Source organism: Papaver somniferum, chromosome 3, assembly GCF_003573695.1.
Source record: "Papaver somniferum cultivar HN1 chromosome 3, ASM357369v1, whole genome shotgun sequence".
NCBI lineage: Eukaryota > Viridiplantae > Streptophyta > Magnoliopsida > Ranunculales > Papaveraceae > Papaver > Papaver somniferum.
In genome coordinates this window covers 219,477,580-219,501,691 of record NC_039360.1, presented here as the reverse complement: position 1 = coordinate 219,501,691, position 24,112 = coordinate 219,477,580, and the positions used below count along the sequence as shown (strand labels likewise).

General features: G+C 40.0%; 1 pseudogene; it reads right to left on the bottom strand.

Annotated features, from left to right (window-relative positions):
* Positions 1-5,185: 5,185 nt before the first annotated feature.
* LOC113362135 lies at positions 5,186-12,423 on the bottom strand (annotated as a pseudogene).
* Positions 12,424-24,112: the final 11,689 nt, after the last annotated feature.

Here is a 24,112-nt window from a genome sequence, read left to right as displayed (position 1 = left end):
TTAACTCTGTCATAATAAAAGGATTGAGAGCACATTTCGTGGTTAGAGTCCTTGACTGCACGGACAGTTTAGAAAATAGATTTATCGTGACAATTGACAAACCTGTTGTGCACCTTTGTTCTCAGAAGGTTTGATAAACTACTCGGTTGTACATGCAGAAGAGGTGTATTGTTGAATAAGGAAATCTCCTTCCCCGTGTTGTTTTTTATACTAGGAAGTACGTACAATGAGTCTTACTTGGTAATATAAACCATGCTTTGACTCATTGCATACAAGTTAGATCTCTACAAACACAAACTTATTAGGTTTTCTATGTTTCCCCGTTCTGATACCAATTGAAAATGCGGGAATAACAAAATACACCACAAACTTTTTCTTAGGAAACCTGTATGGACTAAACTCGAATACAATTCCGAGAGTTCAACTTAATGAATCTCACTCAAGGAATTATATGAAAAGCTTATATCTCTTTCTCTTTCTCTAACAATAATAGAGTTCAACTTATTTAATATTTTTTTATAATTACTATATAACACGGTCAACGTTGGTCTTTAGACTAAATGCAAAGGCTGGACAAATGTCAGACCAAACCCAGATCTTGGTCAAAACCTGAGTACCAAAAACCAAATAACCCTATTAAATTATATTCTTTTAATAATTTAAAAAGTTACATTAAAATAAGTAGATTGAGATGATTTTAAAATATGAATTACAAAATCAATGTATGATGTAAAAGTTGATAATAAATCTGTTATCAACAAACACATGGGTGCATATGTCAACAAGATGACTTCATGGAGAATGATAAATTATGGCTTGTTGCCTTTCAAATTGTTTACGTTTTATAGAAAATAATTATTATTTTTCTAATTTAATAAGTTATTAATTTATAGATTATATGATATCTCGCCATAATAATAATTTTGGCCGGCTTGAACATTTTTTTTTTAATTTAGGTTTTACTGTTTATTGTTATTTTTACTTTATATTGAAAATGCGGGGGTCTAACAACCACACCCAACAATTCGTTTGTCAATCTGATAGGACTTACTCCAATATACTTTCTAGAGAATCAACTAGACAGTCAGACTCAATTTAGAGAAAAGTATATCAAAGAGTTTTATATCTCTAACTCTTAATTCAATCGCAATCAGCAAATAGAAATCTGCGAGCCTGATTGAATATAAGAGAAGTAAACGTGAACGGTACCAAAGACCAATGTTCAAGGGTCAATCAATCTCAATCAACAACCAAAGGTTGGATTTCCTAATTGATCGATACAATGCACAACCTGTGATATTTCAATTATATAACAAAATATAATGCGGAAAAGAAAAAACATAGACACCAGAATTTTGTTAACGAGGAAACCGCAAATACAGAAAAACCCCCTAGTCCAGTTTGAACACCATATTGTATTAAGCCGCTACAGACACTATCCTACTACCAATGAACTTCGTACTGGACTGTCGTTGAACCCTAATCAATCTCACACTGATTCAAGGTACAGTTGCGCTCCTTACGTCTCTGATCCCAGCAGGATACTACGCACTTGATTTCCTTAGCTGATATCACCCACAACTAAGAGTTGCTACGATCCAAAGTCGAAGACTTGATAAACAAATCTGTCTCATACAAAAAAGTCTATAAATTGAATAAATTTATCTCCCACAGAAATACCCAAGATTTTTTGTTCCATCTTTTGATAAATCAAGGTGAACAGGAACCAATTGATAAACCGGACTTATGTTCTCGAAGAACAGCCTAGTATTATCAATCACCTCACAATAATCTAAATCGTATGATGGAGAAACTAGATATTGTGGAATCACAAACGATGAGACGAAGATGTTTGTGATCATGTTTCATCTTGCCTACCGGAGAAATTAATCTCGAGCAAATCTTAGAGAAGATAGTACTTAAACGATAGAATCGAGCAAGATCAAAACACGCAAGTACAAGAGAAATAGTTGGGTCTGGATTCACAATCTCAATTAAGTATTTTAAGTCGTAAAACTACAAGTTTAGGAAAACCTAAAGTTAAAGGAGAATCGACTCTAGCTTATGCAACTAGTAACACACATGAGGTGTGGGCATTAGGTTTTCCCAGTTGCTAGAGTTCTCCTTTATATAGTTTTCAAATCAGGGTTTGCAATCTAAGTTACCCTGGTAACAAAGCATTCATTATTCGTCGTTAGATGAAAAACCTGATTTAACCAAGCTAATATCTTTCAACCGTTAAATCGAACTTAGCTTGTTACACACAAATGAAATGTACCCTCATTTAGGTTTATGAACCATACTTAAACGTGTACACCACTCACAATAGTTAATCGAAGTTAGCCATATGATTAACTCTCATATCAACCATATTCATCTTAACCATAACTAGTTCAAATGACTCAAATGAAACTAAATAAGAGTCACTAAATTGCTATATTCTCATAGAAGTATACAATAACACAATTGAAGCAAAATCGGTTTGATTCACTCGAATCAATTCATGAACATTATACCCACGGTTTGCAAATATTGCATTCCTTATAATATAAATGTTTAAGTTCATGTACACAACCGATTTTAGAAAGTAACCCACTCAAGTATGCAAACGGGTACGCATACTTAAGTAGCCGGTCCAAGTTTGGGTAACGCCAGTACGCGGACGGGTGCGCATAATACTTACACTTCCAAACTCCAGGAGAAATTCACAGAGGTGAACTTTCGACCAGTATGCGTACGGGTACGCATACTTTCCCAGACATCAGCAACCACCAGTACGCGTACGGGTATGCATACTCAGGCTCCCGGTTTTGGACTATTTATTCATATCGAACAAATATTCAGTTACAGAGTGAAGTTCGACTGATAACTTGTCAGCCGAACCTCTGTTTTTTGATACACCTGGGTTCGGCTAACAACGATTTTGTTCAAATCAGCCGGACCTAAATTCGTGAGTTACAGAGTAAAGTTCGGCTAATAACTTGTCCGCCGAACCTCTGAGTTTCGAAAATATACCTAGGTTCGGCTGACAAGTTGTTAGCCGAACCTATGTATATTTTCGAAACTTATAGATTCGGATGACAAGTTATCAGCCGAATTGTTCACCTGGTCAGTAGATCTGGGTTTTAAAAATTCAATTTTTTGATAGATTCAACTTATAAAAAGGACATTAAACCTCGTATATAAGTCTACCTCTGATTTGAATCACACATTTTGGTCACTTATAATCATTAAAATCTCAAAACCCAAGTTTTTTTTTCACTTCTTCTTCTTCCTCTCAAAAATTCAACTCTCTCACATAAATTTGATTTCTCTACTAATTTAACACTAATAATTTAATTTTTAATCAATCCTTAAAGTTTCTAATTAATAAATCTAATCATAATCATTAGCACTAATTATGTAAGGGTAGTTATGCCATTATCGAAAAGGATGGATAAGGGGTGATGTTGTTTTTATTTAGTGACCCTATTTTGGCATTATTTAGTATGCCTCAAAACAGGTTTCAAAATAAAAACAGATACCAAAGTGCTCTACTGATCCAATTTCTCAGTTCTAAATAACCTCGTTTAATTGGGGGCCCCAAAAAACAATTAGGGGCCCTTACCAATTTATACCCATACCAAAAATCATGGGGGAATTCCAAAAATAGATGAGAGTACTATTTTACACTTTCCCTAATAATAAAAACTTAAACCTAATAACCCTACATCTAAAAGCCTAACGACTCAGAAAACCAAAACCCTCCCTTCCCCTCCCATCTCTCTGTCTCTCGCCATTAACGACACCTGAAGAAAAATAATTTCTTCAATCGATTTCATCGTTGTAATCGTCGATTCAAAATTAAAAACCCCAAATTTAATTCATGTTTGCGTTTAATTTGGTGGGTTACTTCCGAAATTAGGTATTCCAACTGAAAAATTGCAGTTACAGTTCTAGGGTCGTCATATCGATAGGTTTATACCCTAACGACTTTTCATTTGTTTTTGTTTTTTTATGAAAAATCGTCATCGTGTAAGATGTAGGAGATAACGACCCTAATTCTGGGTTTTAAGATTTAATGGCATAGGTTAGAGTCGTTTGGGTTTATACATAACCAAATGACGACTCTAAAGGGTATATTTATACAGAGTCTTTGGGTTGGAAAGTCGTCTATATATATAGAGAACCCTATAACGACTCTTCCTTAGGGTCGTTATGTTATAAAATAAACATTGACGACTTTTCATAACCTGGAAAAGTTACAGGTTTGAGTCGTCAATGCTAAGGCCAACCCAATAACGACTTTTAGGAGTCGTTTGGGTTTAGACCCCCGATATTGACAACCCTTTCACTGGGTGGTTACCAGGTAGCTGTGATTCGAACACTTTGAGCAACATATAGACCATTAGAAGAGTATATGAAGTTTACCTGGTTATTTTAAGCTTCGGGTTGTTCATTTTCCCAACTTGAATCACTCATTTCTACAAACCTTAGTTTTCCCTCTAAAACCTACTCTTCCTCTTCTCAACTTACAAAAACCCATTTTTTTTTTCAATTCTAACTCTAAAACCTGATTTTAATCTAATCTAATAAATTAATCTAATCAATTAACTATTAACACTAATCATCCAGGGGTGTTTTAGCCATTTAAAAATGATTTGGTTAAGGGGTGCCTTTGAATTAAGTTTTGGTAACCTTTTTTGTCTTCTAATACAGTGCCCTAATTGTTTCTTGGGGGGCCCAATTAAACGAGGCTAAATAAGCTTCAGTGACACAAATTACAAATACGATATAGAGAGCATCATTTAAGAGAAAGATGACACTTGCAAAAGCATTTTAAGCTCACATCTCAACCATAGGTTTGAGCTAGGAGTGGATACAATTGATGAAGTTTTACCAATCCTATGCGAGTAGTGAGCTCGCAAATGTAAAATCACTCGGAAAAAATATACTACTAATCACATTGATCTTCAGATGATTATGTAAATGTAAGTAGCTTAGTCCAATATACAATTTCAGATTATCAAGCACAAGCAGAAACAATGATTTTGGACATCAAACAACAATTACAAAAGTTGAGTAGGGATCTACTTATGATCTCCTGAGTGCTGACTATGTTGGGCATAAAACAAAACTGATCATTTGTATATTGAGACCAAATACTTGCAACAATATAAATAAATAAACAGGACAAAAGAGAAACGCATAAAGTAAAACACTTTTCGTACTCACCCCCAAACAATGTACCCGAGTATGTACATGCTAATAATCACTAAATATGCCGGAATGTATCCTGATACTTACAAACTCTTGCCAATGTATCGGAAAATATCCTAATACATATCAAACCCACATATTCTTAACGCATCACCAACAACTAGAGAACATATCCTATATATGCATATACAGCAACCTTCTCTGCGTAACATGATACCCATGGACACCCTAACACAGGCACTAAGACATGGCAAGTAAAAACTGAAATTTACACTACTGACAAGGGACTTATCATTTAATTACCTAAGAGGATGGAGCTCAACCTCATTTCAAAGCTCCAGCTTGATCTGCGAGCTAGATGTAGTGCCCTTGTCCCCCATGAGCTTTTTCGGAAGATTACTGAATACAATGGTTCCTCCGTTAAGACCATCTCTGAGCAACTTCCCAATCTTCTTTCTCCATTCTGAACCATCCTTCTCATTCCTCTTGTCATGAATAACCCTGTCGCAATAATTGAGCATTGATCCCAACCCACTATTTGGTATCCAACCATATTCCTCAAGTACCCGTGCTTCTCCCTCTGATAAGTCTTCGCCAACCTACATACCAACCAACATGGTCATGATATATGAACATATATGGTAAACTTCAGACTGTAAACACACAGATACCAGATTTTAAGATTAGACAATTTGCCGAGCAAAAGAAGCATATGAACAAAAGAGCTACGACAAAAATAGAACAGTCAAAGGATGCCAGCCACATGCATTCGGGAGCATCAACATCAGTCTTGGACTGCTTGACTAGCACATTGACTGGTCCATCTAGATGAAAAGTATATTTATAAACTGGTCCAAATAATCATCTCACGAAGAAAAAACTAGTACATAAGTGATCCAGCCAAACATGCAGAAAGATTGCCTAAGATATATTACCAACAATAATTTGTTTTCGGTGATGGTGGCTCTGCTACAGTGAGTAAGCTTATTGTCGTCACCAGGCATTTTATCTGCCATTCAACAGATAAATCTTTCACGTTTACCAGATCAAAGAAGTATGTTGCATAGCCATATTCTGGACGCTCCAGAACAATTCTGCATTTTAGTTAACATTATAAAGTCATTTTGGTAAACAAAATCAAGTACAGTCGGAATTAGTACATCAGGATTTGGAAATAGGTTTTCTTAGTACTCCGACTCTTCTTTATAAATAGTATAACAGCAAACTGTCATCGATTATTCTCATTTGCAAAAAAAAGAAAAGAGGAAGATGTTTTAAATTTATCAAAATAAAAACTAAAGGTATGCTGCAAATGACGATAGAAACATGAGGTAAGTCAGACAGTTGTTCAAAGCACTACACCTGTTATGTCTTTCAAAAACAAATATAAATGACTGAAGGTCTCGACACCATCCCCATTCAACAGGCCATTTCTCGGACTGAAGAAGGCGCGACTGTAACATACAAGCAAATTTGATATTCAGGAAACAAAAGAAACATTAGTTAAAAATTAAAAGCTGAAAGATTGGATAACAGTCAAATGTTGATGTTTCCTAACTGGAGAAGTAAGATCTTTAAACGAGTATCTTACCTGCTCAACTAATGAAATTAGACAAGATACGCAGTAATTAGCAGCTTTTAATCTCTTTCCACCTCTTAGCGGGGCGACTTTAAATAGAGTTTCACGCTGAGCAAAAAGCTGAAAAGGTCCAAATTAAAAGGAAATGAATAGAAATTCAAATACATTATGGCAGAAATCAAGGACTAGTTTGGGGACCTTGGGAATAGGAAACAGCATGCAACCTTATCCTAATTCTCTTTATTACAAATAAATAAAACTATCACTAAAGAGGCAGGAATATGTAAAAACATATAGAAAGAGCAGAGGGGACAAATATGATGCCTTGTAAAAACACATGCAAACCATTTGAAATTACACCCTGAAGATCCTCAAAGCTATTTTCATCCAATGAGCTGTCCACATCTTCACTTTCCATACCATATAACTTAATATCATTTAAAACTATCCCTTTCTCAACAAGAACCTGTGAGATGAACTGTAAATTAGCTATGGCTCATAATACTAGTGCATCAATTAAACATCATGGAACACAAATGTGGCACCTTTAGAAGTCCAGGAGCATCCTCTTCCAGAGCTGTTTCTGCACAATCCCTGCAATTGATTTCATGAAAGAGTTGGTCGAACGTAATTTATAAGATAATAAAAGGACAGTATGAGAATAAAATAGCACAATCGGAAAGTTACGTTGCAGTCTTTTTTCGCTTTCGCTGGCGATTGCTGACTCCAGGTTTAGCATTCTCCGAGGCTGTAGGTTTACACTTTTGCACAGGAGGCCCAGATTTCTGCAAGCTTTCTGAAGGCCTGAAGTTTTCTGAATCAGAAACCTTCTTCGCAGTTAGCAACCTCAACCTTTCTCTAAGTGACATATGCTCCAGTTCATCTTCATTAGATATCCAAGAAACTCCCAATTCACTCTTGATCCCTAGTATCTTGTCAACTAATGAGATACCAGGCTCATTCCTGCTTGGACTCGCTAGACCATTCTCCAATATCTCGACCTTCACCTGTAGTAAAATCTAACTGATTATCTAATCATTCTAATGAAATAAATAAAGAAAACAGTAAATAACACATCCAACAGCATGGTTTTAGAGAACATTGAAGAGGCACAATTGGTTTGCTTTTGGCAAGACGGAGTGCTGACTCAAGGCAGGACTCGAGGGTAATGTTTAAACATTATTACTAATATATATATATATACACATTTATCGTTAAAGAGGAATTTTATCTCATCCAAGTTAAATTACCTGGTCACCCTTAGCCTAGGTATAATTATTCACTGACACTCCAAATTAAATAAAGTCTGCCGCCTCTCTTCCTGCCTCTTTATCCTTGTTACTTCTTTTTTCTTCTGGGTTAGGGTATCTAAAAGTCTCAAGACTCAAATTTGATATTTCTTAAGCCCAAAAAGCATACTGTAGTTCGTCACTCTTAAGTTTGTGGTAAGAATTCACGTTTCCAACTATCCCTATTCAACAATTTCTATAGACCCCGTTAGAAGTCCGAATAAAGCATGCAGAATCACATTAGAAACTAGATTCAGGTCTACAAAAATTACAAACAAAAATAACGAAGATAAAATATGCGTAAAGGACCAAACCAGCCACATACAACAAACCTCTATAACTTAGAAGAAACTAAGAATTAATTCAGTGTAAAATCACGCGACAAAATCATGACATGACCTGCCTTTCAGGAATTTCAGCTTTAACATGCTGTGTTCGCAACGCAATAACTTCTAAAGTAAACGACCAGATCGAGCACATCTTACCATTCTAAAAAGGTCATACAAACTTGTATAACCTTTTAAAAGACACCAAGAACCAAATCAGAGTCTAAAGTGCCCAAAATCACACGATAAAACCAAGACGAGACCTGCCTCAAAAATTTCACGTCTGAGTGCCTGTGCATTCCAAGATATAACCTCCAAACTACGAGTCTAAGTGCCATGCCCTTTTAAAAGGTTATAAAAGACACTTTGGGAAGCACTTCTTGTGAAGAAAACTTAGGCTAAATCCTTACCAATACGCACATAAATTGGAACCAAAATGGATGTTGGCGCAGTTGTTCATAGATAATGTTATTCTCAGATTTCACGGCTCACACTGAAGCATGTCTATCCTTCAACCCATTTGTCCGAATTCGACAAGTAATAGCATTCGAAAAACTTCAGATATTTTCCTACAACTTTCTAGTTCTATCTTGAGGCTATCTCAGATGTTTGACGGCTCTAAAGGAGCATATAAGGAAACGACAAACATGATTCAAGTAAAAGTTCCTTGAAACATTTTAGCAAACATAAAATGGATCACGATCTCAATAACAATTCGGAATTTCATTCCTGTAAAATCAAAGCATTTCATTTTCAACTTTTATGAATCCACCTAAAAATATAGCATACATCTAGAACACAAGATCAATACATAAGAAGTTCGTGGATTATTAAAAAATTAAGATTTAATACCACCATCAACACTATGGTTGATAGAAATTCAGAAGTGGATAATTCAAGAAATTCATGCACTAAATTGGTTAAATACAAGATTAGCAAGAATTCTTAAATACCCATCTTGCTGAGTTGAAGCAATCACAAGAACAGGATTTCTAATTCAGCAATTACCAATTGTCTTGTTACTTTGTAGTACAAGTTACAGATTAAGAAATCCTTACCTCCATTGCTTATTTGACATCCAAATCTTTGTGGTAAAACTTCTGATGCATGCTCAAGTCTTTCACCCACAATGACAAAGCTGGATCTATGAGTATTTACGGTAGGATAGAAAACAAGCAGTTGGAAATTGCTCCCTAGGTTTCTACAGTATGTAAATTAAGTGTGCCGTGATGCGAGACTGGAAATTGTTTACAAAACCTAGCAGCAAGTAGAAAAATGAAATTTTGGCAAAACAAACAAAATGAAAGATCTCAAACATGTTCTGAATCAAGCAAGCAAAGAGATCTGAAACGCAACGAGGGACTAAAATCCTGTGGAGATCTAAAGCAGTCACTGAGACACCTACATTTGTTTACTTCAAATTGAGCAACTGTCTTCCAGACTCCCACAAAACTATCCCACTCGCTTTAAAAAAGACAATTTGTGATAATCACATCCAAATAACTTGAGAAAAGTCTTTTATCTAAGACAACTATACTTTTGTTACACTAAACAAGAGCTTTCTAGTTCTACCAAGAATCATAATAAAGACACTGTCACATTGATGAGCATGCAATTTTCATCATTGGCAGTGTATCTGGTGTACACATAACATGTTACATGAGTACGTGTACAACTTGAGAAAGTTGTAAATAATACCCACCTTGTTGTTGTTTCAGACATTTCCACCAGCATTCTTTTAAAACAGACTTTTAAATGTGAAGCTGTAAGTAGAAATAAGTTACAGAAGCAATAATACAGACAACTAAAGTTTATTAGATAACTTTGATCAGACATGTGTACGAAATATTTAGCTCGATTAGCCAGTTTCTTGTGTGTCTGGAGAAGAACAAAGCTTAGAATAAGCCCATGAATATCTTAAATAGAAAATAACAATAATTCACAACCAGATAATTCGACCTGCTGGATTCGAACCAGCAACCTAGAGGATTGGTCCTCTGCTCTACCTGGTGAGTTTAGGTCGATTTCGTTGAACTATGAATTATGGAATTTGATACTAAACAAGCATCACCAACTAAGAAACCGACCTACCAGTTATTTCTTCATCTACTGATGTAATGATGCTGTCAGAATTTTCCATAATCAAGTGCAGATAACCTAGTTCCACACCGAAGATGGTGATGCACTCGAGACGACAAGACACTGCCAAAGATAATATGAATATCTAGGTTCAAAAATTTGTAATACTCTTACAAGTCATAGGTTACATTGAAGTTGGCCCTAAGAGCATCTCCAATGCTAGGGGTCAAGGTCTTAAATTGATATGACACATAGGATTTAAGACTTTTTCTACCAACTTTTCATCTCCAACACTAGGGTGGAGGTCATAAAAGAAGATGACATGTGCATGTGGGGACCAAGTGGGGGTAAAGGAGAAAGTCTTATTTAGACTTTCTTCATGACCCTGGATCTTAAGTCCTCATCATCTTTTGAAGACCTTGGGGATTGGAGAAGGAATTTAGGTAGAAAATTTTACCTTTATTATTTTTTGTCATGTAGTGAAAGACCCACAATCAAAAGGTCTTAATAAGACCTTCACATAGGATGACCTTGACCCCAAGCATTGAAGATGCTCTAAGTTAAAAACTTAAACCGAACAAATGTTACCTAACCTGACACCCAACTGCCTAAGTTTGGGGAATAGTTAAGAAGATATTACCCCTTCCTTCATGAGAACACCCAAGTTTACTCTTATGTTTCAAACCTAGATTAGTACCAATAGAGAATAAAATGAATCTGGTGTATGTGTATTACCTCCATATCGCCAGTATCATGCTGCTGGGACACAGTATCCATTGATTGCCTGAAAAAAGATACTGTATATGGTTTAGCTCTTTAATGGAAAGGTGAACTGATATCCAATGGGAAAAGGTTATAGCTAATACTTCCTGTTAATCCTAAAAGTGGGTATGTAGATAATAACACTGTTTATAAACCACATGACGCGGTCTCGGTTTCTAATTAGGGTAGGACCATCTCAAATCAAGTATCAAGAAAGGGTTGAACATAACCAATAAATTTTAGCTACAAAATTCACAAAAACTGAAGTAATCCTACCTTGATAACAGCATCCTCCGGCGTTCTGCTAATGGGATATGGTCAAGCTCATCTGTTCCAATGTCAATGTCGATTTCGGTCTTGACCTTATTTAGAGCCACATCCGTGCAATGACTGCCCGAACTCATCAAGCTGTTACCAGAACGTTCAACCTTCACTTGAACACTAGCTAGTGCCAAGATCATCTCCTACATACAATTCCTAACCTCTCAGAAAAGATAATGAAACACATAATAGAGTGGAATAGTAGAGGTTTGGCGGGGGAGGGGAAATTAATATGGATACAGAACAATGAAGTTACACTTGAAAAAAATCAGTAACTACACTCATCACTAACTCAAAACACTTGATTCTAACCTTGCAATCTGAATAACATAACAACGACAATATTTAAACCTAATTCAGCTATTTTCTTCAGAAAAAAAATGTAACTATACCAGCGCATGAGATTGAGCTTCCACAGTATTAATGGCCACATCAATCGGACCCTGTGATCTACGAGAACAAAAGAATTATTCACACTTCTGTCGAATTGAACTTCAAATAGGTACCAAAAACAGGGAACTGAAAACTTACATTTTGTGTCTTTTATTCTTTCTACCGCATCCGTTTGGCAGAAGAAGAGTATCGATTCGTTGTTGTAATGGAGTATCATCATCATCGTTATCACTCTCAGAATTCAACTTCTTAGCATTCAGAGTTATTGATTCCATGATTTGAAGATTTTCTCACTTTCACTTCTATCAACTAAGACATCAAAACAGAATGAGGGTTTTGAATGGACAAGATCTCCATTTGATTTAGATTTTGGGGATAAAGATTCACTGAAAAGTGAAAAAAAAATAGGAGGAGGAGTAGAAGTAAAGAGGACGAAAAGTGGAAAACGCAGGGAGAAGATCTTATTAGGGTTTTAATTTCGTTTCCCGCTCTAGAGAGTGGGAAATGTGTTTTGGCCTTTGGTTGAGGTGGGAGACTCGCGCCTCGTAATTACCGGCGTGTTGCGGGCGTGGTTCTTCGCGCGGACACCTGGAGAATTAGCGATTCGACGGGCTGTCTTCTGTTTTAGTCATTCGATTCGACTCATTCCGTTTACTTTGTTTAAAGGGTTTGGCTGCATAATTCACCGTTTCCAGGAATTTATAATTTCATGGGATTAAAAATTTTCGGATTCGTAAAAATCTCTTATGTGTTTGGTAGTTCGGTTAGAATTCCTAGGATTTATAGAGTTTTCTTGTTTTAAAATTTTTGTACTATTTGGCATTACCCTCAAATCTTAAAATTGCATATCTATAAGATTTAGAGTTAAAAAAAGTAGGTCAATAAATTTCTTGATAAGTTTCCCAGCAAATCTTAAGAGGGAGGGGTCGGACTCTATCTGAAGGATTTGCTGGAAAACTGGTTCCCGTAGGAAATATGATTCCAAGGATTTGGGCAACCAAACGTACCGTAGGAAACGTAATTCCACCAAATCCTCTAATCCCATAAATTCCACCTTCAAAATTCTATATCCAAACCCACAAAAAGAGAGTGTTAATTTGACTTGTTCATGTTAAGAATTTCGCTTATCTGTGTAGACAATTGTCAAAATTAAATTACAGGTCGTGGGTTATAATCCCAAAGGTGTCATTATCCATCCACAAAAAACTCATCAAAACAAAAGTAACACAAAAACCCTGTTTGAGGGTGAAAACGGTTTCTGCTGATTTCGGTAATTTCGGGCGTGTGGGTGAGAAACGAGTCTAAACCCTAAACAATGTACTGCAAGGGAGTACTTTAGATTCGAGAGATCAATCTGTACAAATCCGGCCTAAACCAAGAAATGGTCGTTCCAGACTTGCTTCGGTCACAAAGAGGAGGAGAAGGGTTGTTTTTGGGGAGGGAAGCGAAGAGAGTGTTGAGACCAGAATAGTTGATTCTGGAAGAGTAGTTGTTTTGTGACTTGTATCAGAAAGTGGGAAGCTAACAGATGGGAAAGCTAGCAAACGTTTTCTGATTGTTGTATGCTCCTGGCCAGAATAGTCGAAGTGAAACGTACTCTGGTCTCATTAAGAAATGGAAAACGGGTGAGTAAATGGGAGGAGGTGGTAACCGGTAACGCTTGGAATTGATGTTCCATAAAAGAAAGCGTTTCATCATTACTCCCTGTATTTACTAACCGCCTCATCCTTATGACACTTTCTTATAACGAGCGTAGTGTACGCCGCACGCTGTAAACCGCCAAACCAATACCCAATGAGCATCCCCCAGTTTGTGACATTTGTTGATGTCTCGAGTGTTTTCGTGGAAAACATGTAGCATGTTGTTGTTCTCTGGCAAGTTGAGCTTGGGAGACTTGCCGGCTCGGTGGTGACCTTCAACGGTCGAGATATTGCATCTTAAGAGGAAGGTAGCCGTTGATTATTGCAATCTTTCGTTAGGTAGCCAGTGGCATTAAAGTATGGCTTTAATGTGGCCCAGTTTAGGCGCGGACAAAAGTTAGGGTTTTGGCTTTGTTTAGGCGCGACCAAACTAGGGACAAAGGTTTCCATGCGTTAGCTGGTAACCTTGGACGGCTAAGATCTGCATCTTAGATGAAAAAGTGGTCGTTGATTATTGCAGGCCTTCGTTTTGGTAGACGCATAGGGAAGGCCGGCATGGTATGGCGCGGCAAGGTAATTGGCATGCCATTTGGCACATGTGGCATGGCACGCCTTGGCGCGGTTTGGCATGGAAAAAACTAGGGTTTTGGACCAAAGGTTACCATGCGTTGTTTGGCGACCTTGGACGGCTAGGATTTGCATCTAGGATGGAAGGGTGGTCGTTGATCGTCGCACGCCTTCGTTTTGGTAGCCGCATGGGGAAGGACCGCATGGTATGGCGCGGCAAGGTGGTTGGCATGCCATTGGCACATGTGGCATGACATGCCTTGGCGCGGTTTGGCTTGGATAAAACTAGGGTTTGGGGCCAAAGGTTACCATGCGTTGTTTGGCGACCTTGGACGGATAGGATTTGCATCGAGGATGGAAGGGTGGTCGTTGATTGTCGCACGCCTTCGTTTTGGTAGCCGCATAGGGAAGGCCGGCATGGTATGGTGCAACAAGGTGGTTGGCATGCCAATGGAACATGTGGCATGGCATGCCTTGGCGCGGTTTGGCGTGGCCAAAACTAGGGTTTTTGGCCAAAGGTTATCATGCGTTGTTTGGCGACCTTGGACGGCTAGGATTTGCATCTAGGATGGAAGGGTGTCCGTTGATCGTCGCACGCCTTCGTTTTGGTAGACGCATAGGGAAGTACGGCACGGTGTTGCGCGGCAAGGTGGTTGGCATGCCATTGGCACATGTGGCATGGCATGCCTTGGCGCGGTTTGGCGTTGCCAAAACTAGGGTTTTGGGCCAAATGTTACCATGCATTGTTTTGAGACCTTAGACGGCTAGGATTTGCATCCAGGATGGATGGGTGGTCGTTGATCGTCTCACGCCTTCGTTTTGGTAGCCGCATGGGGAAGGACGGCATGGTGGGGCCAATGCCAATGGCGTGGATGGCTTGGCATAGTGGGGCCAAGGGTTTGGTACGAACGACTTGGCATGGTGGGGCCAATGCAAGGTGCGGTTGGCTTGGCATGACGGGGCCAAGGGTTTGGCATGCCATTGGCGCATGGTGCGGCTAGCATGGTTGGGGCCAAGGCAAGGCGCGGTTGGCTAGGCATGGTGGGGCCAAGGGTTTGGCATTCCATTGGCGCATGGTGCGTCTAGCATGGTTGGGGCCAAGGAAAGGTGCGGTTGTCTTGGCATGGTGGGGCCAAGGGTTTGGCATGCCATTGGCGCATGGTGCGGATATCATGGTTGGCATGCCTTGGCGCGGAGATGTGGCTGGCATGGTTTGCCATTGGCACAGTGGCGCGGCTGGCATTGTTGGCATGCCTTGGCGTGGAGATGTAGCTGGCATGGTTTCCCATTGGCACAGTGGTGCGTCTGAGATGGTTGGCATGCCTTGGCGTGGAGATGTGGCTGGCATGGTTTCCCATTGGCACAGTGGTGAGGCTGGCATGGTTGGCATGCCGTGGCGCGGAGATGTGGCTGGCATGGTTGGCATGCCTTGGCACGGAGATGTGGCTGGCATGGTTTGCCATTGGCACAGTGATGCGGCTGGCACGGTTGGCATGCCTTGGCGCGGAGATGTGGCTGGCATGGTTTGCCATTGGCACAGTGGTGTGACTGGCATGGTTTGCCATTGGCACAGTGGTGCGGCTGGCATGGTTGGCATGCCTTTGCGCGGAGATGTGGCTGGCATGGTTTGCCATTGGCACAATGGTGCGGCTGGCATGCCTTGGCGTGGTAGCATGAGAATTAAGGTTTGGCATAGATGATGTCGGTCAATGTTAAGGGTTCTGTTGTGGAACATGACACATAAAAAAAAAGGTACCCTGGTAATTCTTACGTAGGCATGCTGATCAATTCAATAAATGTGCTAATGGTCATAGTGACGTCATGTCAGTTGTACGGTTTTACGATTTTAACCCTAAGCTGAAAACCACCATCAAAATTAAGTCCCCTGCTTAGCTCGGAACATGAGCATTGTTGCGAGGTAAGCATAAGATGGTGACGGGCAAGGACAAATCGAAACGAGAAGTCGTGGAAAGATGGTCAGGAAGGTCCGGATAACCTTTTTCGAGAGGTAAGGAGAGTCCATGATCCTCGTGTTTTGCGGCCTTGCATAGATTCTATTCGTGGTGTAGACCGTGAAGTAGTGAGATGAAGATCGTCGGCTTAGTCTGGCTATGCATCACCTTGGATGGGTTATGGAACATCATGACGCTGGCTTGGCGAGTTGTCAGTGTTTGTGCGGTAAGTCATGGCGGACGCCTTGGCGTGGTGGGGCCAAGGCAATGGCGCAGTTTGGTGAGGGAAAGCATGCGCGAACGGCTTGGCATGTGGGGCCAAGGAATGGCGTGGTACTAGCGAGGAAAGCATGGCGGACGGCTTGGTGTGGTGGGGCCAAGGCAATGGCGCAGTTTGGTGAGGCAAAGCATGCGCAGACGGCTTGGCATGTGGGGCCAAGGCATGGCGCGGTCCTGGTGAGGCAAGCATGGTGGACGTCTTGGCGTGGTAGGGCCAAGGCAATGACGCAGATGATCTTGGCATGGTGATTGGTCTTCTCGGGCCCGATTGCCTCTTTTCCTTACTTGACTCAAATAGGAAGTCATTTCCTTATTCAAACCCCCAAGTATCACGCCTATAAAAGGAGGGACGGCCTCTCCTTTTACTTCACACCTATTTATTATTTTTTTGTGGTCGTGTGGTAACAGTAAAGCGGACGAGCGAATCCCAGGTATGTCTTCCAACACTTCCTCTTTAACTTGATTTTCTTGTTTTGTTTTTTTTGTGTTAGTGCAAACCCTAGTTGTAGGCGTACCTTTTCGTGAACTTGTAGAAATGTTGTCCTTCTGCGTTGGTATGAATCTTAGCCGTAGGTATGCTTTGCAAGAACTTGTAGTAACATTTAGGCGTGAATACCGTAGTGATGTTGGTCGCCTCAATTACAGTGCAAAGTAGGCATGCATGAGCTGGTAATTGTCATTCCCTTCCAGCGAAAACCTAGCTTCTAGGGTTTACTCCTTTTTCCTGGTATGACAGTGTGTATGGTTCCCGTGGTGGGGCGCGCCTCCTCGCCGGGCGCAAATTTCCCGCTGCAGGTTACGGTCTTGGCATGAGGAGGTGATGCAGGGTCTGTCAGTCCCCATTTCTTTGCCTATGCGCATTATGACTTTGAAACAAATTGGCTTGCGTCCAGGATGGATCTCCTGTGTCTGATAAAATAATTTCCATGCACTTTCCGTAATAATTTCTCTTCGTATTGTTCCATTGTAGTTATTTCGAAGGTGGAAGTAGCGTGAGAGAATTTTCATTAGGATGTCATTTGAGAAAAGTTCTGACGTACCGAAAGATGTTGGCGATTCCAAGCCAAACATAGATGATGAGTTCTTTACAACATCGGACACGATTAGGAGAAATCATCCCAAGTATGTGTCGATTCTTCTGACTGGTCCGGAAAGTGGAGGAGAGGCCTGGTCGGTTCGGCCAGGAGGTGTAATAAGGTTTTGTCTTCAGAGGAAAGAGTATCATGCTTCTCCTATTGAATTTAAAATCTCTGTGAGTCCATTGCATCCTTTTGAGAAATGGATGAGATTCATTATGAGCCAGGAATGTGTAAAAGCCAGTTTGACCAAGGCGCAGATCATTGATGCTTTCGCGGCTTCCGCAGTGCTTCAAATTAGGAAAGATATTCCAGGCTTGGTTGCTTTTATTTCCATATGGTGTCCAAACACTCACACGGCCATATGCAGGTGGGGTGAAATGACTATCACCTTAGAGAGTGTGGCCGTGTTGCTGAACCTTCCTATAATAGGGAACCTCGATGTCAAATTGTCTGCAGATGAAGAAGAAATGTGTGCCGCTCTGGTTGCGAAATCAAAAGGATTCGTTCGGAAAGAAAACGAGACGAGGTGATTCTATGGATGGTGGGTGTCTCAGTGGTTTCCCGATGGGTTGGAGCCGAATCAGAAGAATAGTACGCTTCATGTCGCAGCGTTCTTGGCTCTTTGGTTATCCAGAGATATTTTCGATGAAGGCTCGGGTAAGAAATAGATAAGACAGGAACTTATCAAATTTGCCATAAAATTGGCAAAAGGTGTCGTTCTCCCTATTTTCGGCTTGTTTCTTGGTTCTCTGTACACACACTTGGATCATCTAGTCGCGGACATGTGTGCTTCAAATGGTTACATGAAAATGGATTCGTATATTCATGCCGCCTTTATCCAAGCATGGATATGGGAGCACTTCGAAAGGTATGCTCCAAAACCGTTGGACGTACTTCCCGAGTCTTGGGGTGGCTCTAGGATACTACGCTGGTCGAATAGGCGCCCAAAGATTGGTTCGAACCTGGTTGGATTCCTTGACAACTCGCACACGGTCAATTTTCCTCTATGGGATCCGGTGCATGCGTCCATAACTCAGATCAGTACCTTTGCTCCTGCTCCGAGCATGTCTTTGTCTTCTAATAAAGAGGATATGAGTGTTGGAGAGATGGTGTTCATGTGAAGCTGCACGCCGTTATGTGCCGTCTTTCTTTCGAGGATCTTGCAAAGAAGTCTCTTACAATATCGATAGGGAGGCTCGGCATATGGGTTTTGACCAAGGGGTCCCACTTGTTCGTCAGCCGGTTGTTCCAGAAGTCTCGTTGCCAACTGTTCTCGATGCTACTGTTCTTGTGTCGGGTAAAAGTCTCCCTTTCCTGCTTGCGGAACGAAATCCATCAACAACCTCCAAATATAACATATTTTGGCAGGATGAGTTTCTCATTTTCCATGGATTCGTGAATGATGTGGTAAAAAACCGTCGCGGTAAGCCTTCTCCTGCGGTTTTAGCGGAGCATCCACTGCTGAGCGATCCTTCTTCGCTCAAGCGAAAATCCGTTAGCCCGAATGCAGATAGTCCCCAAGTGAAGGAGCGGAGATCTAAAAGCCGTGCAGATGGTTCCCAGTCAGTTTCGACATCCCTACCGACTTTCAGTTCGTCCAATACGCGGGTATGTGTGATTTTCCTCTTGACTTTAGTTGGATCGTGTATATCCTTGTTTCTTTCCTGAGTATCCGTCTTTGTATCTTGCCTAGGGTCTCAGCAGCGTGAACGCCTTTACCAAACTTGCAAGTAGTCAGAAAAAATCGCTTCTCGAGACGGAGGGTGGTGGTGCTGAGCCTATCTGTGGCGACGGGAAACCCGATAAGGATGAAAGCTCAGAGTTCAGTGATGGCGAGAGTAGTTCTTCCGACAGCAGTGCTGAATCTTCCTCTAGACAGTCTGAAAGAGAATCAGTGAGTCTCCCGCATGTTTTTTTTTTTCTCTTTGAAAAATATCGAATCCGTGATGTCATAGGGGGAAATCGTTTCTGAAGATGGCCCTGAGACGGAGACTGGTGGTGATACAACTTTGTCTCCAATTGTGGCAGCCGTACTGGGCGACCTTGAAATAGATGTTGATCGAGATGACAACGTCGTTGTGACTCAGACAATGGAGAGTACTCCAGTGGCCGCAGGTGCAATTGTCATTAGGAATCCCTTGCCGGTTGTTGATGTAGACGCGAGAGCCACTTTCAACCCTCCATACCTGGTTCCTTATCCGGATCATGTGTTGATCAGGGGATTTAGCGTGCCAGCCAAACATGCGGCACTATACACCAAGATATAGGAAAGCTACGTACATATCGCCACGACCAAGAAGGTTACTAGTCGATTTTTGTTGGTTAAGCGTGTGGAGGAAGCTTTGTCTTTGATTGACGACATGTGCAACGTGACCGGTAATACTGTTTCTGAGGATGTAATCTCGAGCTGGAGGTTCCATCATGACATGTGTGTAAACTTCGATTTCAATGTTCCTTGGTTCGTTGACGGTTTCTCTGAGGTTGAAAAGTTGTTGGTTGAAACGGTCGAAGGTCCTTTTGCGGAAATGGTAAAGAAGCAGGAAGCGGAAGTCGAAAAATTGACCAGGAAGCTGAAGTTGAAGAGGGCGGCTCTCCAAAGCACGAAGGATTCTCTTGCTAAGAAGAGAAAGCCATTGTTGAAAAACTTTACTTGAATGTATTTCTGTCTTCTAAACTTCTTATTTTTAGGTTTTTTTTTTTGAAAGGCAAATGAAACGCCTAGTTTATGGTTTTGATTTCCTGGATTTTTGGGTTGATAGACAAATGTTACCTTGAGGGTTTTGGATTATTCTTTTGGAATGAATTTTTTTGGAATGGATTGTTTTGGGAATGATGTTGTCTTGGTTACGATTGCAAGTGACGCAAACATCCCAGGAAAACCATGGAACCGTGAGCGTTGCGTGCCGGCAGATGACATGGGGTGAAACATAACATGGCTATCGGTTTTATCATTCCCGTGAAAACTTGAAGTAGCAAACTATGTATTTTGTCTAGGTAAGACTTACTCGGTTTTTCAGGTCTCCTGATGAAAAGGGAATCTTCCGGGTGTAAGACCGAGTTTTACGGGAGGCATCGCCGTGATTGTGGAAAGTCCCCAGTCGTCTAATCTGATAATCGAGTCGTCAATCCCTGGTTGGATAGTTCGCTTTTAACCTCTAGGCAGTCCCCAGTCATCCCTCGTTGTGTCAAGACTGATAATCGGGTCATCTGGTAACTGAGTCGTCGATCCCTGAGCGGATCTCCTGCTTCTACCGCCTTGATGTCTTGGTCGAAGCATGAGATCGACGGTCGAAAATTGACATTGTAGCCGAAAGATCAATCTCCCACTGTGGTCGCCAATTGTTTGAGGGTGAAAACGGTTTCTGCTGATTTCGGTAATTTCGGGCGTGTGGGTGAGAAACGAGTCTAAATCCTAAACATTGTACTGCAAGGGAGTACTTTGATTCGATAGATCAATCTGTACAAATCCGGTCTAAACCAAGAAATGTCCGTTCCAGACTTGCTTCGGTCACAAAGAGGAGGAGAAGGATTGGTTTTGGGGAGGGAAGCGAAGAGAGTGTTGAGACCAGAATAGTTGATTCTGGAAGAGTAGTTGTTTTCTGACTTGTATCATAAAGTGGGAAGCTAACAGATGGGAAAGCTAGCAAACGTTTTCTGAGTGTTGTATGCTCCTGATCAAAACTTGTCGTTCGGTGGAAATAGGTAATGCTTATTTATACAAGTCGAAGTGAAACGTACTCTGGTCTCATTAAGAAATGGAAAACGGGTGAGTAAATGGGAGGAGGTGGTAACCAGTAACGCTTGGAATTGATGTTCCATAAAGAAAGTGTTTCACCATTACTCCCTGTATTTACTAACCGCCTCATCCTTATGACACTTTCTTATAACGAGCGTAGTGTACGCCGCACGCTGTAAACCGCCAAACCAATACCCAATGAGCATCCCCCAGTTTGTGACATGTGTTGATGTCTCGAGTGTTTTCGTGGAAAACATGTAGCATGTTGTTGTTGTCTGGCAAGTTGAGATTGGGAGACTTGCCGTCTCGGTGGTGACCTTCAACGGTCGATATTTTGCATCTTAAGAGGAAGGTATCCGTTGATTATTTCAACCTTTCATTAGGTAGCTAGTGGCATGAAAGAATGGCTTTAATATGGCCCAGTTTAGGCGCGGCCAAAAGTTAGGGTTTTGGCTTTGTTTGGGCGCGACCAAACTAGGGCCAAAGGTTTCCATGCGTTAGCTGGTAACCTTGGACGGCTAAGATCTGCATCTTAGATGAAAAAGTGGTCGTTGATTGTTGCAGGCCTTCGTTTTGGTTTTCGATTTGAAGTTTTTTTTCGATTATTCGTTTTTCATTAGCTAAAGTTTAATTTACTTATATTAATTTATGGTTTTTGAGAAAACCATGTCTAGATAATCCATGTTAGGGTGAAAGGATGAATTTGTAGGTGATTTATTTTGTGTTCTTGAATAAAGTTTCGACCAATTGAACTTTAATGATAATGTTTGTGATTCTGTTTCAATGTTTTACCTTCTAGTTATAGTTTTCATGTTCTATGCCATGTATAGTTCATAGTTAGATTAATAGAAGAACTCATTGAACCTCTGGAATAATTGAATTATGAATTTCATTTGACTATTTATGCCATGTGTATCTAGTGCTTAAGAATTCTACATTGAGGTGAGAACAAACTACCGTTTTGAAAATGATAATTCTTGTCGACGATTCTTAATGAAATATCTTCCTTGTACTATTAGTTAGGCTTGCTATTTTACATGAGTAAATTAGAGACTTTTTTGATTGAGTACAAATAACTTACCTACAATGGATTCCCGGAACCCTAACACTTTCGCATATTTGGTTACATTTTTATTATTTTGCTATCTTTTTGTCCGAATTTCTGAAAACTCTCAAAAACATTACATTGTTGATTAGTGACTTTTGATATTAGCCAGTAGTGGTATTTCACACTCCCTGTGGGAACGACCTGTACTTGCCATTGTCTACTAGTAAGATGTTGTGCACTTGAAGTATTTTATTGTAGGTTTTTGAGCCTACCAAGTTTTTGGCGCCGCTGCCGGGGAGTGGTTACAAAATACTCTTTTGTTGATATCATTGTATATAGTTTATTTTTAGTTTTTGCACATAATTTATTTTTATTTTTCTTTTAAATTTCTTTCAGTCTTTTTATGCAGTTTGCTTGATTTTTTTTTAGGTACCTTAGTCCGAAGTGCTGCGGGCGAAAAGCAAGTATGTACTCGGCAAGCTTTTGCAAGAGCCACTTGGAAGATCCATTAAAGGTTTCCTTAGCTCATTTTGGGTTTGGTTTTGATGATGATAGTTTTATTTGTGAAGTCAATCCCTTGTTAGACTCCGCACCGTTGCTAGACACTAATAAATGGAACCCCAAATTAGAACCTCTAGTTTTGTCCGAGTCTCGACTAGTTCCATCAGTCGAGAAAGATCCGACCTTGACCCTTAAGCCATTAAGTCCTGAATTTTTTCGTCTTGATGATATTAATAATGATACCGTTTTAGATGATAATGGGTCTATGAGTCGTGATATTATTGCTCCATTGACCTCTTGTTCCGCGGAAATTATTTCAGCTGATTTAGAACCTGATTTAGAACATGTTCCGCTAATAAAAAATGTCAAACAATCTGAATTTGTTGCGTATGGGAATGATTTACTTATACCATCTATGCATTATTTGAATATCACTTACAGTTTTCGATTGAGAATGAATTTACATACTATTTTGGAGGTTTATAGTGTTCATAGGGACATATCTTCAGCTGACCGGATTAGTTGGGATGATCCTCAACTTTTTAGACTCTATATATATATGATTTGATGTCTACTTTGGGGTACCAACCTCACCTTGTTTGAGACTACATGCTATTGGAAAGTAGGGAAACAAATACATTTCGCTTCATGGGAGTCAACCCATCAGATTTGTTCCCTCTACTCTATCTCTTATTTTTATTGTTTACTTTTGTATTTCCCATCTTAATTTCTACGTTGGATGACTCAATTACATTGAGGACAATGTAATGTTTAAGTGTGGGGGAGTGGGTAATTATCCATATTTTTGCAGGTTTTCACTTTTCTTAGAATAGAAAAAATAAAAAAAAATCAATTGCATAATATCTCTGTTTTGTTCGAGGACTAGCAAAATATAAGTGTGGGGGTGTTGATAAGCATGTATATGCTACATTTTATACCCATATTTATATTACCTATGATACAATATTTTAGTTACTAATACTATTTTAATGCTTTTGTAGAAAGTACAAGTGAATTCGATCATCCATCGAATAAACAGCAAAATGTGAGACTTAATGGTGTTTGCGACGAAAATGGAAAAATGTGGTTGGCCTGGTACTTCCATATATCAGCAACCACAATGATGAAATGTGGTTGTCCTGGTATTTCCATGTATCAGCAACCACAATGATCAATTATGCTGGCCTGGTATTTCTATATATCAGCAGCACTTATTATGCTGGCCTTGTATTTTCATGTATCAGCAGCCGGATTGGCCTGGTATTTCCATGTATCAGCAAACATAATTTTGAAATGGGGTTGGCCTAGTATTTTCATATATCAGCAACCACAATGATGAAATGAGGTTGGCCTGGTATTTCC